This window comes from Corvus kubaryi, unplaced genomic scaffold, assembly GCF_017639235.1.
Source record: "Corvus kubaryi isolate FWS band 111438036 unplaced genomic scaffold, C.kubaryi_AGA036_p1.0 37300, whole genome shotgun sequence".
Classification (NCBI taxonomy): Eukaryota; Metazoa; Chordata; class Aves; order Passeriformes; family Corvidae; genus Corvus; species Corvus kubaryi.
This window is the reverse complement of record NW_024581093.1, coordinates 18,834,617-18,851,767: the sequence shown is the minus strand read 5'-3', so window position 1 is coordinate 18,851,767 and position 17,151 is coordinate 18,834,617. Positions and strand designations below refer to the sequence as shown.

Here is a 17,151-nt window from a genome sequence, read left to right as displayed (position 1 = left end):
AATTTACATTAAAATGGATGCCCAGTGTGTTTACTGTAAAAAACACTCCCTAGACCAAGGTGTGGCAGACAACTCTCACACTTTCAGTAGGTTGCAAGGTAATGATTTTGTAGGCATTGACTCTAGAACAGGTTGCCTATTAGCTCCCATACATATGTTCTTCTATTAACTACAATAGCACAGCCAAATGAGAACATGGCCACTCAATTCCTCACTGATACTGCCACAAGGAATGCAGCTGGAGCACAGTGTTAGCCATGGGGTACAAAATTGGTTATAACATCCATCCCTTTTGGAGGGGTAAGTGAAATGGGACTGAAAAGGCCTAGGTTTTTTTATAACACTGGAAGGAACAGTATCGAGAGATGAGATAAAACACCACCATTGTAAGGAATTAATGATACATGAAACTGTATCTTTTTGTTCTCTAATGATCCTGTAAGACAGGGGTGTCAAACAAAGGTCAGGAGAGCAACAATTGGAAAGCTACAAAAACAGAGCAGTTAGGGAGAGGAAAAAAAAGCACACAAGAATGTCACTACCTATCTTTGTTAAAACCCCACACCCAAGTACCTAACTGCAAGTGTCACACCTGAGTGCCAGTCTCCTTTGATCCACACTTTGCTGTCTGGAGCTGAGCAAGCCATCACTTTACTGAGATTCTTTTCTTGCCAATGGGTACAATGCCTCAAAAGCAAGGAAGTTGCACACATTGACTAGAAACTCCTCAGGTGTTTTAGTATCTCCCACTTTGTACCCACCAGGCACACGTTTCACATGCAGCAGGAGTGTCAAAACGATGTATGTACATCTACAAATTCTTCATCTATTTCACCCTTTGGGAGAACAGCCACCATTTTCTGAAGCATGTAAACCTCATTTTATAGAGCAAATGAGTTATTAATGCAGTCCATGTATGAGGTCTAATCCTGGCACCCCAGGACTGCAGGCAAACAAGCATGGTCCTGAATTCAAGACTGCACTGTCTGACACAGGAGGGAATACTTGGCAGGCTGCTGAAGTCAGCCAAATAAGCCTTACATAAATGCATGCCTTCATTTTATAGTAACAGGAAGAAAAATAATAGGGCTATAGGTCAGATGAAGTACACTCAGACACCCTGAATTTTCCCCTGATATATATTTAATACAAGAAATAGCAGATATATAGCAGCTGTAAGAGTCACTTGCTAATAATTAAGTATTTATGATTTCATCTCCTTGCCAATTTTATAATGCAGACTGAAGGAGGCAAAACATATTAATCTGATACACAGAACTTTTGTTTGGAAAAATAAAATCTCTCTTTACGTAGACCTGCACAGGCATCTAAAATACTGTTTACTTACCTCTACAGTTCTGTTTAATATGTATTTGGGACTAGAACATACCAGTTAAATGCTGACTCTCAAGTGAAATACTCTTCTCCCTGTTACTTGTGGAAAACAGAAATTTTTGCACAGAATCAAAAAATGAAAGAAGGTCATGACATTCTAGTGGGCTTTTTTATGGTTTATGAAACCCTTCATTAAACTTTTAGAAGACAAAACCTGGAACAGCTTTGGGAAAAAGCAAAAACCTCAGAGTGCTTCTGGGGAACATCACCTGTAATTTATTCACTTTGAATGCTTTTTATGGTGCAGCTCAAGACAGATGCATGACATGATTCCAACATCCACAAACCCAAGGCATTAAGTAATTGAATCCATAACCAGAAGCTGGTAAATGGGTAGTCTTGTGAGTTATTCTCTAAGTGTGACATGGAGAACAGCTTGCTTCACAATCATTATTTTACTGTAGTGCAGAAATCACATAATGAGGACTTCATGCTGTTAGGATCCTAAGCCTTGATTGTTAGAACATTTCAGTCATATTAAAAAAATGATATATTGGAAGTAGATAGGAAGAAAAATAGTAATTGGAAGCTCAGCAGTGGGTTAAAGCCATAATTTATTTACCATTTCCCTTGCATTAGATGAGACATTAACAGGATTATTAATAAAGATTCTGTATTTGGTTTGTCTCATAGCAGCAACGTATCATCCTATTCTGCTGCCAAAAGCATGTCAGTATAGTTTTCTTAAGGCTGCAGAGAAATCTTATCTAGTCTAAAATTACTGAAATATGTTAATTTTTATAGCTGCTTGAATTAGTACATGACCTTTAAAATAGAGAGGCAAAAACCATACATCCATCTGATATTGATTTCTTGGTTACACAAGATGCATGCATTAAGGAAATTGAATTACAAATTAAAATTCAGCACTGCTTTATTAAAAATCAGGTGTTGATGAAAAGTGATTCTCTTCACAAGATGCTGTCTCGGGTTTTGAGACAAATCTTCAGGAGGAAACACTCTGGAGTGAGTGTCTCCCCCGAAGGGAAAAGGGCCTCCCCTTTTCCTCCATCAATGAGACAAATGGGTCACAAGAAGTGAAAAGTGGGAAAAAGAAACCAAACTGTTTATTAACACACAAACAAAACAGCGTACAATGGGATAAAAAAACCCCTCAAAATACAACAAATTCCCGGAGAGGGAACAGCCCCCCGGGCTCAGACCAGCCGGGGCCACCCCACAGGCTCCCCGGACCAGCGAGGAGGGAAGGGAGGCAGTGAGGCAAGGGGAAGGAAGGGAAAGAAGAACAAGAAAAAACCCAACAGAACCTTTTCCCAGCTAGCTGGAACACAAAGGAAACTCAGAAGAGCAGCAGAGCACTCCCAGCACACTCCTGCCGAGCCTGCCGAGCCCCTGGAGCCGCTCACCGGCCCCTCGGCTCCGCGGCTCCGGCCCCGGGCCCATCCTACAGAAACAGCGGCCTTGGGCACCGAGCGCACGGTGAGGGAATAAAGCGGCTTCACAACAGCACCCAGGACAGATGCTTTTCTAATTTCCATTGCAGTTGCTGTCACCAACTGTAGTTATTAGTCCCAGAAAAGCTGGGTTTATTTTTGGTCATGCAGTTAGAATTGTTTCATGCTTTTTTGCATTACTTTGCCATTTAGTTGGGACTACCTGATTCTGGGATCTATGACATTAAAAAAACCAAACCTGCCCTCCTTCAGCTGTTGCTCAGGTGCCCAGAACAATCTCAGAAATGGGAAGGGGGAAAGTAGACCAAGGGGTAGCCTTTGACCTCTGCAAATGTGAGCAAGTTTGATTATAGCAGCAGAAAACCTCTTATCAATTCACTTGTTTGCCAATCCAGCTTCAAAGACAGTTCACTATCTCAGGATAAAGAAAAATAAAAATATTCCTCTTAAAATGTCTCAAGTGAAACCATTCAGATTTTGCTGTGGCGATTTCTCAAGATACTTTATGGCTTTTATTTTTAAATTCTCATCATGAAAAAAATTATATAAAGTGTTCATTTTAATAGCTCGTAGAGCAACTGGAAGACAAGTTCATAAAAATAATGTGTATATGACAATTATGTATAGAAAATCTCCCATGATTTTAAGCAGTTCCCAGTTCATTTGCTCAAAGGAGAAATGTACTATGAACAGCTTTTTATTTGTTACTTTTATGTATTTTTGAATATTCAAACACCTTTTTTTTAATAAGTAATATACCTTAGGTCAATCTCAGAACACTAACTTTTAAACACAAACCCAGCTGCTGCAGATAATGATTAGATGAAAAGTCAGAAAAAAATAAACAGGAGGACTTCTGATCTCAGGTTAGGGAAGAGATGGAAGCAGCTTGCTTTGAAATTATTATTTTACTGCAGAGTAGAAATGGCATAATGAGAACTTCACACTGCCAGAAGCTGTAACCCTTGATTGCTGGAATACAGCTGTCACATTAAAAATGACGCATTGCCAGAAGAGTGGCATAGCTGCAGTAATCATAGACCTCACATCTGTGCTGCACTTGCCCAATTAAGGATCTTCTTAGTGCAAGTCTAGGCCAAGGTTAATGAAATTATTTAATATGCTTTATTGCAGCAGGGTTGTTCAAATCAGTCAGTGGAAAGCTACACTAAAACTTATTATTCCAATTGACAATAGAAAAAAACAGAAAAGCCAGAACCTATTGTTCTAACAAACTGTCCTTAAGAAACCATTGCACAGATCTACAGGTAGTTTAACCACATTGTTCAGTTATATCGACATAATGTAAAGATAAATGCTTAAATGAAACCAAAGAAAACAGTTTTAATCAGGACACTGATTAGGAAAAACAAACTTAAGTACATCTTCAATGCGGATCACATATCTACATGAAATTCCACATTTCTTTGTGAAATCCTATTCCCGTGAGCATGAGCCAGGTGATCTTCATTGTATGTCAATTTTTATTATACCCCTCCAAATAACAGCAAGCAGAAGTGATATTTGCAAGCCTGGAACTACAAACAGGATTGTAGCTTCCAACAAGAAGAACAACTTGCCACAGACTGAGCTATTCCGGTTCAAAACAAAATAAGGGCAAGCCCTTTCACTGCTGGTACCACCTACTCAACAAAACCTGCCTTGTGTAGGAACTTCCACATTTCAGAAAGAGGAATAATGTGCTGAAATTCTACCAACCATTATTTCCTTACTGTGAATATCTTCATTATCATGAATGTACAACTTCCAGTGTTTGGATATGCTTGTCTATCTTGAGGGTGGTACAATCTTTAGCTCTGGGAATAAATACCTTATCGTGAAAACCCCATCAGAATTCATTTGAAATCTTTCTTGTCACTCTGAAGACTTCAGGAAGCCAAGCAAAACCCTCATTATATAATTCACAGTGATCTAAGAAGGTCTTTGATACTGCAAATATTACAGAAAATCCTAGAGCAAGTCAGATTACATTGGATTAAACAGAATTTTTGTAGAGTCTCAACTGGGTAGACAGCATCTTCATGTCAGTTATTCATTAGATTTGGTTGTTTGGTGGTTTGGTTTGGGTTTTTGTTTTGCTGTGGTGTTTTTAATTTGGGAGGTGAGGGGGTGGTCCCCTCTTTCTCAAGAAAAGAAAGAACTTCACAGCTGGGATTTAACCCCAGCCAGCAACAAAGCTCCACACAAGGATCACTCACTTCCCCCACCCACGGTGGGACCAGGGAGAGAATTGGAAAATAAAAGGGAGAAAACCCACGGTCAAGATAAACACAGTTTAACAGGTAAAGTAAAAGCTGCCCACACAGGCAAAGCAAAGCAAGGAATTCATTCCCTGCTTTCCATGGGCAGGTGCTGAGCACCGCCAGGAGATCAGGGCCACATCACACTCAGCGGTGATTGGGAAGGCAAACGTCATCACAGCCATTGTTCCCCACCTTCCTCCTGTTCCCCAGATTTACATGACCCTTGGGTCATTTGGGGTCAGCTGTCCCGGCTGTGTCCCCTCCCAAATTCTCGTGCACCCCCAGCCTGCTCCATCGTGGGGCGAGGAGCAGAAAAGGCCTTGACGTTGTGTAAGCCCTGCCCAGCAGTAACAAAAACATCCCTGTATTTTACACTGATTTCAGCACAAATGCAGAACACACCCTCATAGTGGCTACTGTGAACAAAATGGACTGAATCCCAGAGAAAGTCATAATATTCATTAATTAACATTTGGTGACAGGAGAAAAGGAAGAGTTACTAGGAAGGTTCTGACTGAGTTTGAGAGAAGCAAGTTAAAAGTAAACACCAATAAGGAGAGGGAGAATAAAGAATGTCACAGGTCAAAGAGAGCTCTGTGTTATTATGGACTCATGGTTTATGTGACTGGACAGGAACACAAGGAAAAGAAAACAAACTGGACACTCTGACAGGCAGTGCATTACCAGAACTCTGGGCTTTTCGTTTGTGGTTTGGTTTTTTTGTTTGGGGATTTTTGCCGTTGTTTAGCTTTGCTTTTGTTTTTTTAAACCTTTGCATAAACTATTTAAAACAGGTGAGGAAGATATGGAAGGCTGTCTAAAGTCAATATTCTGGTTTTACCATGAGCTCTGGCTAGAGGCAGTGGATGATGTGGTGCACCCGTGCAGACTCATGCCTGCCAGACTCTGGGTCTGGAGGGGGGATAGAAAAGGAGGGAAAAAATAAACAAAAAGAGAAATGCCACATGTGTCATATTGACAATCTTGAGCAATCAAAAACCATGAGTCAGACTCAAAAATACCATAAATTTAGTCTAATAAAATTGAGACTTGAAGTAGCAAAATGACAAATCTGATTAATTTTATTTTGCTACATGTTTTGAAAGTGTCTTTTGATCCTATTTTTGTGGCAACTCACTTCATTTCCCAAGTGACACTAGCATAAGAAGAGGCAGAGGAAAATCACCTCATAAAAGCATGAATAGAAATACTGCCTTTCCCAGTGACCTGCAATATTTTGAGTTCCCCAGTTAAGGAACAGAGCAGATTATGATTTGGCTTTACAGCTTTATTAAACTCCATGAGCACTGATTGGCATGAAATCATTTATAGGAGCAGCAGCATTAGAGATTTAAGTGATAAAACCCCACAGACATCCTTCAGTTGAAGCTCTGCTTCCATGTTCCCCACACACCAAAAAAGACTGCTGATGCCTCTGGTACCCATTCATCTCCTCCTGCCTGCAAAAAACCCCCTACTAGGCTTCATGGAAGGAAAAAGAGAAATGTAGCTGACCTTGCAGCTAGATACCTAAGTGTCTTGCAAGAGGGATAGGAAGAGCTGATACTGAAAATATCACCTACCTTTGTAAGGCAAAAGATCATTTACGAAAATGTCCTGCTGTGAGATGCAACTGGGGAATTTGAATAGGTCCCTATGACAGAGCTCGAAGCCTATAGGGGTTTAGGATTCACTGAGGAGATTGGACTTGTGCACCTGGGCAAAAAGTTCAGAAAGAGATGCCCTAGAAATGCTTTTAAAAATGCAGAAGTAGTTTTTGCCCTATGCCTTTTTTTTTGCCCAGATTGAACAGTTAATTGGACAAAAAGCTAAGACTTATGATTTGGGTAGGTACCAGATATGGAAGACAGCTTTTCCACTCTTTGGAATGGTAGCAGGCAACAGGAAGCTTGTTAGTCTACTGTTCATAGAAAATTTCACTCTTACAACAAAGTCTCCTGATTTTCTAGACAAATATTTTTATTTCTTCATACATACTTATCTAGTGAGTGAGTACTATGTGCAAAACATCTCAAGCCTCCTCATGATCATTTCTCTGTCTGTCTCACTACAGTTTGGCACTAGCTCAGATAACCACTGAATAATTTAAACACCAACAACACCTATTAAGATGAAGGAAGAATTTCTGTAGTTCTCATACTGTCATAACATGGACATACTAAAACAGAGTGGAAAAAATATACATGCTTGGCTGTAGCTATATTAATTTTCAAATAATTTGGGCTTTAACCATTAGCAGGTACAAAAAAAGAGAAAGCTTCATGAAGTGAGGAAATTCACCTCAACTGTGAATCCAGTCATTGTGACTTTAATGGATATGAAGTGATTTCTACCAGTACAGACTTAGCTCACTGAGCAGATTCATATTTGCAAGCTTCATTAAATACATACACTTACCATTTCCAATTGCAGTGAAAACAGAGATAATTTTAACACCACCCTTATTTTAAAATAGCTCAACCCATAGCATCAAATTGTGTCATGCATTGCCAAATAAAAATAGTGTTATCAGTCTTTATTTGATAATGCTGGTAGAACAAAGCAGCTCCAAGCTCAGAGCACAGAGATGCTGAGAGGCCTGCAGCTATTTCTGGGGAAGGCTGGCAGTCATGGAATTTGTTCAGAAATTCTTTAAAATGTGACAAAGGGAATTAAGGTTAAACTCCATGTAAGAGAGAGTATTTTTTACAGTTTATGTTCCTATTACTTTATTTTTCTGATATTGAAGGTAAAGAAGGTTATCTGGGCAACAAGATTTAACAAAGATAGAAAAAAAAAATAGATGTATTTCCGATGTTTTGCTATTAGGCCTTACAAAAGAATTTAATAAGTTGAATTTTCCTATTAATGCAATTGAAAATTTAATGAGTTTCTTAATTTATGACTTCACAAGACCTGAATTATAAAACAATAACATAAGCTGCACTCTAATTGCCTGAGTATGTCTGAAGATGACAGCGTGTTTAGGCTTTCACTTGAGCATCTAATCTAAATATTTTAACAAATAGCACCAAAAAAAATGCAGTTGTTCAAAGAGACATTGCAGAATTAATTATTTTTGTGACAAATAAAACCATTCTATTAAAGCATTATCTTCACTGTTATATTCCACATTGTAATGGGGAATTTCCAAGCCCTTTGCTTAATATTAATACAGTTCTGTGGCACCCTTGAGAGCTTGTTAAGACAGATTATTCCCACTAAACCAATAACCAGAAACAAGACTGAGCTGGTAGTACCATGGAACTTTAGGGGTGGAGCCAGGTCTTAGAAGGCATGGAATGAACTCAGCTCTTTTAAATGTGCCTGCAGCTGCAGACAGGTCTCTCTTGAGAAGCCAGAGCTGTTCTTTGCCCTGTTCCATGATACCTTTCTCTTGAATGACTTTCACATCCATTTCCAAACATCCAAAGAGGTCACCGTGCTGGTCTCCTGTCCTGCAGGTGAGCCCAAGCCTTGCAGCTGGAGCCCTGGACCCAACAGGGCAGCTCCGTGCCCTGTCCTGGCCGTGCCAGGCTGCGCTGCAGAGCCATCGGGCTCAGCCCAGCGCGGGGCTCGGCTTGCTCAGGCCACAGATCTTATCAGGACAGCTCCTCACCAGCAGACAAGGAACAAAGGATATTTCCCACATGAAACTCAGATTTTGAAATGTATCTCCCATTATCCCAAACAAACGTTTTCCTATCAAATAACATTTAAAAAAAAATATTTAAAGGATTTATATCTAACAGTTTTATGCTCTTTCATGACTCTTTAATAATATTGTTAGCTACAAAATTTGTACAATACATAGGAGTTGACATGTTAGCTTATTTTTTTAATTGCCTGTACTGTTTTCTTCACAACAGGAAATACACAAGGAAAATGAAAACACTTCATATTGCATTAGTAGACTGAGTGGGCGGATTGGTTGATTTGGGTTTTTTTAAACATATTGATACTTCTGAAAGTCATAAAATATCTATTCCAGGAAATACCATTATAAGAGAAACTGAATATTCCCAAAATGAGAACTTCCTAAATTAATCTGGTGTTTTCATTCCATGAAAATTTACACTCTAATCTTGAATCAAAATCCTGTTTTCACCTGGATCTAAACTGAAAAAAAAGTAGTACAGTTTTTTATTTTGTCCTTTGGAAGAGAGCTTTGTTGTTTAACTACCCACACATTTGCACTTTGTCACCTGGAATAACATTATTCCTAAAATTGAACTGTTATTATACCTGTCTGCCAGTCTTCCCATCAGGTGGTGGCAAAGCTGGGGCAGACCCAAAAGTTTCAGAGTTCAAGTAAATTCCAGTCCAACTCAAATTAGCTACTTACATAACATCTGTTAACTCTCACAGTCACAGTTGTTCTCTCTCCAACAGGACAACTGGCAGCTTTTTTAAAGGTCCCAGACCTATGTGGCAAAAAGGAGCGATTTCTGGAGTTTCTGGTTGCTGTAAGAAGGTGTGCATCACTTTCTCATTGTGCCGGCTATGCTATCAGACCCTTTATTGCAAGAATACAAAAAACTCATTGCAAATGATCGCAGTGACATGTGGCAGTTCCTTCCTGAGGAGACAATCTAATTATTTCAGAATTTTGCATGCTTTGTTGGTGGACCTAAGTGATTTGGAAGGCTGTGAGGGACTGTGTCTTGGTTTGAAAGACAGGTGTCTGCCAAGGAAGGCAGGAGCCTCCCTTGAAATGAAAAATGCAACCCTCTTCCCTCCGAATTATTGTAATTTTGAACTTAAGGGGCTTTCAGGCAAAGATATGGGAAATCGGAATAACAGTTCTTTACTGTTATGTATCTATATGTGTATAGCCAGTCAAACAAACAGCAATAACTATGGCAGTAACAGCAAACAATCACAAACCCAGTCCCAGCCTTCTCGGCTGTGTTGGGGTTTTAGTTTAGTCTTAGTTTTTTCCTGTTAAAAGAATTTTCTCCCATATGCATGTTGCTAGGGGACAAATAGCTGTACTTAAGAAAGACAAAAAGGGGGGTGGGGCGGGCCTGGCTACTCCTTTGTCTACACCTGGGTGTGGGGTCAGTTCGCTCTGAGCGTCTGGAGAGAGAAGCTGCAGAGAAAGGAGCTGCTGCTTCTTTCTTTTTGGCCGTTCTTTCTTCCTGCTGGAAACAACGCCGGGACCCCAAAAGCCGCTTTCCCTGCCCTGCTGGAGACCGGGCTGTGGCTGCCCTGCCCCGCTGCTGCTTCGAGCTTTCGCTACGCTGTAGCCCTGCTCGCCCTGCCTGCCTGGGCCTCCGTGGGGTTCTCCCATCTGGATACATCTCGTCTGCCACCCGGGATTTGCGTTCATCCCCGCCGCTCCAGTCTGCGGTTCTAGCCTGCCGCTCCAGCCTGCAGTTCCAGCCTGCTGTTCCTGAGAGTCCGGGATCGGCTGCCCAGGGGTTTGTGAAGCCTTTGTTCCATCCCTTCCCGGGATCCCAGGGCACCAGAGCCGCCTGCTCCCCGAGCTCGCTCCGGAGCGCCCCCTGCAGCCGCGGGGGAACCATCGCACCTGCCCTGCTCACCGGGAGCCGCCAGCGCCCCTGCCGGCTGCGAGCGGAACTGCACCCGAGGGGAAAGGGCCTGACAGCCGAGAAGGCTGGCACTGGGTTTGTGATTGTTTGCTGTTACTGCCAGAGTTATTGCTGTTTGTTTGACTGGTTATACACATATAGATATATAACAGTAAAGAACTGTTATTCCTATTTCCCACATCTTTGCCTAAAGGCCCTTGATTTCAAAATATAATAACTTGGAGGGAAAAGGGGTTATATCTGCCACTTCAAGGGGGGCTTCTGCCTTCCTTAGCAGACACCTGTCTTTCAAAACCGAGACAGGCTGTCAGGCCCTTTCCCCTCGGGTGCAGTTCGGGGCACTCCGGAGCGAGCTCGGGGAGCACGCGGCACTGGTGGCCTGGGATCCCGGGAAGGGATGGGACAAAGGCTTCACAAACCCCTGGGCAGCCGATCCCGGACTCTCAGGAACAGCAGGCTGGAACGGCAGGGATGAGCACAAATCCCAGGTGTCAGACGAGATGTATCCAAACTCCGGAGCTGCAGTGGAACCCCCCAGAGGTCTCGGCAGGCAGGACGTGCGGGGCTACAGAGTAGTGAGGGCTCAAAGCAACGGTGGGGGCAGGGCGGCCATAGCCCGGCTCCCAGCGGGGCAAGGAAAAGCGGGCTTGGGAATCCTGGGGTTTTCCCTGAGCCACCCCAGCAGATGGTGAACAGGACCCTCTTTTAGTAAGGTGGGGTGTTAGGGTCCCGGTGCAACAGCTGCTCCAGGGAGCAAGCTCCACTCATGGTAGAAGGGAGGCAGCTGAAAGCAGAAGCCTGCAGAAGCCTGCAGAAGCCTGCAGCAGCGAAGAAACTCCCTCCACAACGATGGGAGCCCTCCCCTCCCTCTGAACGCGGAGAACACCAGCCAGCCAGTGGCTGTACCCAACCCCTTTTCCCAGTTCAAATCTCAAGGTATCCCCCACCCTACAGGAGAAAACCCCAGGTGAAAGAGAGTAGCCAGATGGACCCCTCCTTCTGTGGCCAGGTCTTTTGTTTTTCTTAAGCACCCAGTAATTTGTCCCCCTGGCAACATATATGGGGAAAATTCTTTTAAGAGAAAAAGAAAATAAGGAGAACTCCTAAAACCCCAACAGACTGAAATGTTCCAGGTTAATGGCTCAAACCATTGGCCAACCGCAAAAGCAGCGGGGCCTTTGCTGGCACAGGGAGCGCCCGGGGGCACGGGGGGGAGCACCCAGCCCGGAGGGGACGAGCCGGGCCTGGAGCCAGGGAAGGGCAGAGGCCGATCGGAAGCAGATCCGGCCAGGTGGGACAGGGCTTTGGAGCAGGGCAGCGCCCTCCCTTACACAGCTGGCCCAGCTCTGGGAACCCGCCCGGGGCAGGCCCGGGACATGCACACAGAGGGCTGGAGGTTTCCATCCCCTTGCATGGGCCATGCCTGGCTCAGCTGCGCTGCCAGGAGGGGCAGGGCCATGTCTTAGAAGGGGCCATAAACCATCAGAGCCCCCAAAGTGCCCCGGGATCCACAGTGTGACATCAGACAGTGCAAAACTCCCCCGGGGGAGGTACCTGGGTGTTCACCCAAACCTGAATGTGCATTAACCCACGGAACTTTGTGTTTCCCCCACCACTGATGGATCAAGACTTTGGCCACTTTCACCATCACTTCAACAAATGGACATTGAAATTGCAATGATCAAACTTTGTTGCTGGATCCATGGATGGTGACTTTTCTACTCTTCTCCTTTCTGTCTCTTTCTTTCTTTCTTTTCCTAACTTCTTCTTCTAGGAATATATTGTAAACCAGACTAGAAGTTCCAGTCAATGTCCTACTGAGTGCCTTGTTGTGCCTGGATATGTTCAAGTTGGCTAAGTTTGAGTTTGCTAAGTTTAAGTTTGTCAAGTACCTTATTTTGGATGTTGTCTTAAAATTTGCCAAGTATTTATTCTACCTTAATGTTTTAAACTTTGCAAGTAAAAGTTTGTTATTGAACCTCCTAAGAATTTTCCAGAAATTCCAGAGTAAATCAAACAACCTTCCCCTTTACCCACTGAGTGGATCAGAGCTGTGAATGACTAATTGATATCTAACATTGCTTAATTTCCTACCCAGACAAGCAAATGGTTTCTATCATTCAACATACTGATTCTTTTTTTTTTTTAAGAGGGCAACTTCTGGTTTTTGCAGTCAGGCTCAGAGTTTGAGGAAGGGGAGAAAAAGAAAGAAAAGAAGGATGCTGTTTATGGGCATCAGTATTCAAACTGTCTTCCCTGGCCTGTTCTTTTCTCCTCCCTCTAAAGAAAAGACATAGAGGAAGAACATGAAAAGAAGTAGTTTCAGGGTCTAACAGTGCCATTTGTCACTGCCAAGATGCATCAGTAATACAGAATTACAAGAGGGAACAACTGAAAGGTTAAGGATTTATCTAGAACATCTGAAACGGATATTAAACTGAGATTTATAGCGAAGTGATTAATGAAAATTAATGTTTTCTGTCTTAGCTACTGTAGTACTGAAAACAAAGAAACTTGTTCCCTTTCCAGGAGCCATCATTGACCTCTTCACTTGCTAGCAACACTGGAGTAGGTACATATGTTAAACATTTTGTATTTTGACTTTAATGTGCAGAAATTTCGATGAGAAAACAAATATGTTCACAGGAGTGGAGTTCTGTAAGCACAGAGGCAATGACTTCTGGAGATGATTGGGAGAAACAGGTTTTAAGTGTCTAAAGGTGGTTCACTGCCTGCCGAGACTAAGACCCTCTGAGCAATAAAAAATTTCATAAAAGCTCATAAAGGCAGTTTTATTGGTTTTGTAGAGCCATCATCAGGATTTTCCTTTCAATATCTATCTAGTGACATGCTTTTTAAAAGAGTTATAGGCTTGCAAAGTTACAGGAGGTATTTAAAAGACGTGGAGTTAAGGACGTGGCTGGTGGGGGGCTCGGCAGTGCCGGGTTAATGGTTGGACTCGGTGATTGCAAAGGATGTTTCCAACCAAAATGATTCTTGTAAAGATCAATGAGAAATGAATGTCAGCATTACAAGCACCTTCATGCCCGTGCTGCTTTGCAGGTTCACCATAATTCAGCGAGAGACGGGGGTGCTGCACAAGCTGACTGAGCAGGAAGTGAGCCACATAAAAACCTGTCTGGTTCAGCTTTCAGTACAGAACCCAGCTATGGACTGCATGAGCTTCTAGAATACTTTTTTAAAAATATGAAATTCCAAACCTGAAGTGTTTCATGTATATTAAAAATAACAGCTTCTGCTGTAGAAAGAAAGAAAAAAACATTACTATTTCCATGTTGTTTTTTGCCGTAAGTGTACTTTCTCTATTTTTACCTCTGAATGTGGACACTAAAAATCAACTAAAATATCTTTTGCTCTTATTAGACTGTGTTTAACAAGATTTGAGCTCTTAGTGCTGTAACTTACTCTCTAAAACACTAAAGAGACTTGTAGTTAATTTAAAATAATGTTTCCTTGGAATGAAATCAGCAGTATTCTTATAAAAATATAGGATATCGTGTTCATTACTATGTCTCTCAATTTCAATAAAGGTGATGTATAGAAGGAAGAAGTTTTTATTTAATAGTTTTGAACTAGTAGTAGCATTTTACATGTCATGAATATCTGGACATTTATTTCTGTTAAAGAAGACTTTAAATACAGATAAATATAATTAAATACAGTGGAAACAAACAGCATTCTTCACCTGATGCAGTGTTTTTGTATTACTTTATTTTAGTATTCAGTAATTCTCTAATTCAATAACAAGTTGTTCCAGTTTGGGCAAATTTAGAAATATATCCTCTGAGAGAAGGCACAACCACCCCTCCCCCACCAGGTTCGGGAAAAAATAAATTTTCCTCGAAGGAAAGTGAAGAAGATAAAACTATTTATTTAACAAACACATGGGAAGGAAAATAATGTTAGATGGTAAAATCTTTCGCGGTAGAGGAAAAAACCTGGGAAAGTGTTCGAGTCCTTCCTTTGGTCTCCTCGGAGCTGGGGCTTGGGCCGGGGCCAGGCCCTCTGTGCCCGGTGGAAAGTCCTCCCGATGTGCTCTGATGTTACAGCAATCAAGCAGTCCAGTAGAAAAGGGGAAAAAATCCGGAATTCCAGAGAAGGAAATCCAAAGTCCAACTCTCAGTCTCTCTCCAGAGAACAAGAAAAAGAAAAAACTGGCCAAAAACTGACTGGAAAAAAAACAAGCCGGGTGCTTCCTCCCTCCCCTGCCCCAGCTAGGGAAAAAAAAAAAAACCTGCTATCTTTTTGTAACCTTGAACGAGCTGCAAACTGCTTTGAGAAAGTTTTGCTCAGTTTTTTCCTTCCCCCTTTCAGGCTCAGTTTAGAGGCATAGAAAGGCACAAAAATTAATTTCTGGGCATAGGCAGCGATATGGGATACACATCATAAGGTCACCCCAAGACACAAGTGAATCAGGGTTCCTCAGTCCCCGTGTAGATTTAAGGCAAAAAATCCCTATCTGGATTTCTAATTCTGTGTAAGTTTATTGCTTAAACAAAGCCACATACAGTTAAGGGAAGGCAGAAAAACATTCAAAACATTAGAAATCCTAATAGGCATTTCTCTTCTCTTAAGATGTTTCCATACATTCATTTTGGCTACTGTGATGCCTTTAGGATGTTGACAGAGAAGAAAGACAACCCTGAGAACAAGGGAGAATTTGTGCAAAGCAGTAAAACGGACTCATTCCTTTTGGAGGACTCAGAGAGGAGATGGTTTAAGGAAAGATACTACAGCTAGTTTTAGATCTCTGTAATCTTAACGTAACAGACAGGAATTTATTTGCATTATTTTACTGACAAAGGTGAAATCATATTTTGAAATTACTGGAACACATTTTAAAGAGGGTTGGTTATGCAGATTTTGAGAATATGACCAGAAAGTAGTACTAAAAAAAGAAAAACATTAAAACTACTCGATATAACAGCCACATATCCTATCCACATCCAAATTTGTCTGAAACACTCTATAGAACCAAATAAAACTTAAAAGCCCTGCACTAGAAGTCACTGAAGTGGTTCACATACACAAATCTAACTTCCACAAGGAACATTTCTATTCTCTACATCAGTTATTCCACTGTGGCACTCTAGGTGAGATGGAATGTGAGGCCAAACAATTGGAAAAATGATATTTGAAAATCTCTCTTGTCAAAGGAGCATGAACAGTAAGAGCATTGGGAAAATGTTTGTGTCAACAGCATGTCCATCAATGTTAACTATAAACACAGGCAGAACTTGGAAGAAATTCCAAGACAAGTAAGGCGACACAAAACATGACAGGAAAACCTTTTGGGCAGAAGTTAGAAAAAAAAAAAGTAACTCTTTGTTCAAAAGTACTGCTTGTGATCAGCAATTTAATTCTTAGTTAAGGAGAGAACCCTTAGAAGGTTTGCAGACCACTAACCGCTCCTGTTGGTGGTTAATCAGCTTACGGGCACTGCACTCCTCTGAGGAGGACACATTCTTCCTATTTTATTATAGCTGAGGAGACAGGGGCAGAGAGTTAGTAATGAACCCAAGCCTCCAGACCAAGTCAAGCCTGCCAAGCTCATAACTTTACCTTACATGGGCTCTGCAACCTCCCATGCTGCAAACTCTTGAAAATTAAGCCCATTTAAAGTATAATTAGCAAAACACAAAGTGAGATTGTCTACATTAATTAACTGTCATGGCTTTAACCTCAGCCAGCAATTAAGCACCACAGCCACTCGCTCACTTCCCTGTCCCCCTCCCATGGGGTTGGGAGAGAATCCGAAGAGTAAAAGCGAGAAAACTAATGGTTGAGATAAAGCCAGTTTAACAGGCTGTCGTGGGTAACCCAAAATGTTATTACGTTCCACATCTATCTGTGCCCAAAATCGTTACTGAGTCTTTAAAGCCCGACGGCACGGCTGGAAAGGGGGCCGGGGGTTGCTGAGTGTCCTTTTAAAAGCTGGGGGTCTGATGAGCAGATCCCCTCTGGCCTCGGGGACCTGGACTCGGGCAGGGTGGTTTGGCTTGCCTCTTGGGGCTTTTCTTGCCTCTTGGGGCTTTTCCTGCCTCTTGGTTTCTTGACACCGAGCTGAGGCAGCATGGGTGAAGAGCTCCCTTTGGGGTTCTCTGTTGTTTTTTCCCAAGAGAAGCCGGGGCGCGTTCCGGCGGTGTGTGCGTGCCTGAGCCGCAGCCCCGCTCCATCGCGGGTCACCGCAGCCCCGCAGCAGCGCCCGGCCCCGGCCAGAGCCGCCCCAGCCCCGCTGCTGGGCCCGGCCGTGCCCGCCCTGCTGTCCCCTGCCTGGCTTCCAGCCCGAGCCCGGGCCCCGGCCGCCCCAGGAGCTGCCAGGCCGGAGGGGTCAGAGGGAGACAGGGCTAAGGCCATTTTCCCTCTGCCTTTCGAGCCAGCGCTCATGGGAAAGGGGAGTTATCCCACCCTTCTGGGTCTGTCTTTGTCCCCGGGGAGTTGGTGAGATTTGGCATTTTGTGTCTAGTGATTATTCAGTTATTTTTGCCTGTTGCTGTCTCT

The 17,151-nt window shown here is 42.6% G+C and overlaps 1 protein-coding gene and 1 long non-coding RNA gene across 6 annotated transcripts in view; both read left to right on the top strand.

Moving 5' to 3' along the window:
* CHST8 (carbohydrate sulfotransferase 8) overlaps window positions 1-17,151 on the top strand; it is a 186,020-nt gene that overhangs the window by 149,587 nt on the left and 19,282 nt on the right. The gene's annotated exons all lie outside the window — the stretch shown is intronic.
* Window positions 11,674-14,327, top strand: LOC121664404. Its single transcript, XR_006016002.1, has 2 exons — window positions 11,674-13,201; window positions 13,693-14,327. It is a non-coding gene; the product is annotated as an uncharacterized LOC121664404 (long non-coding RNA).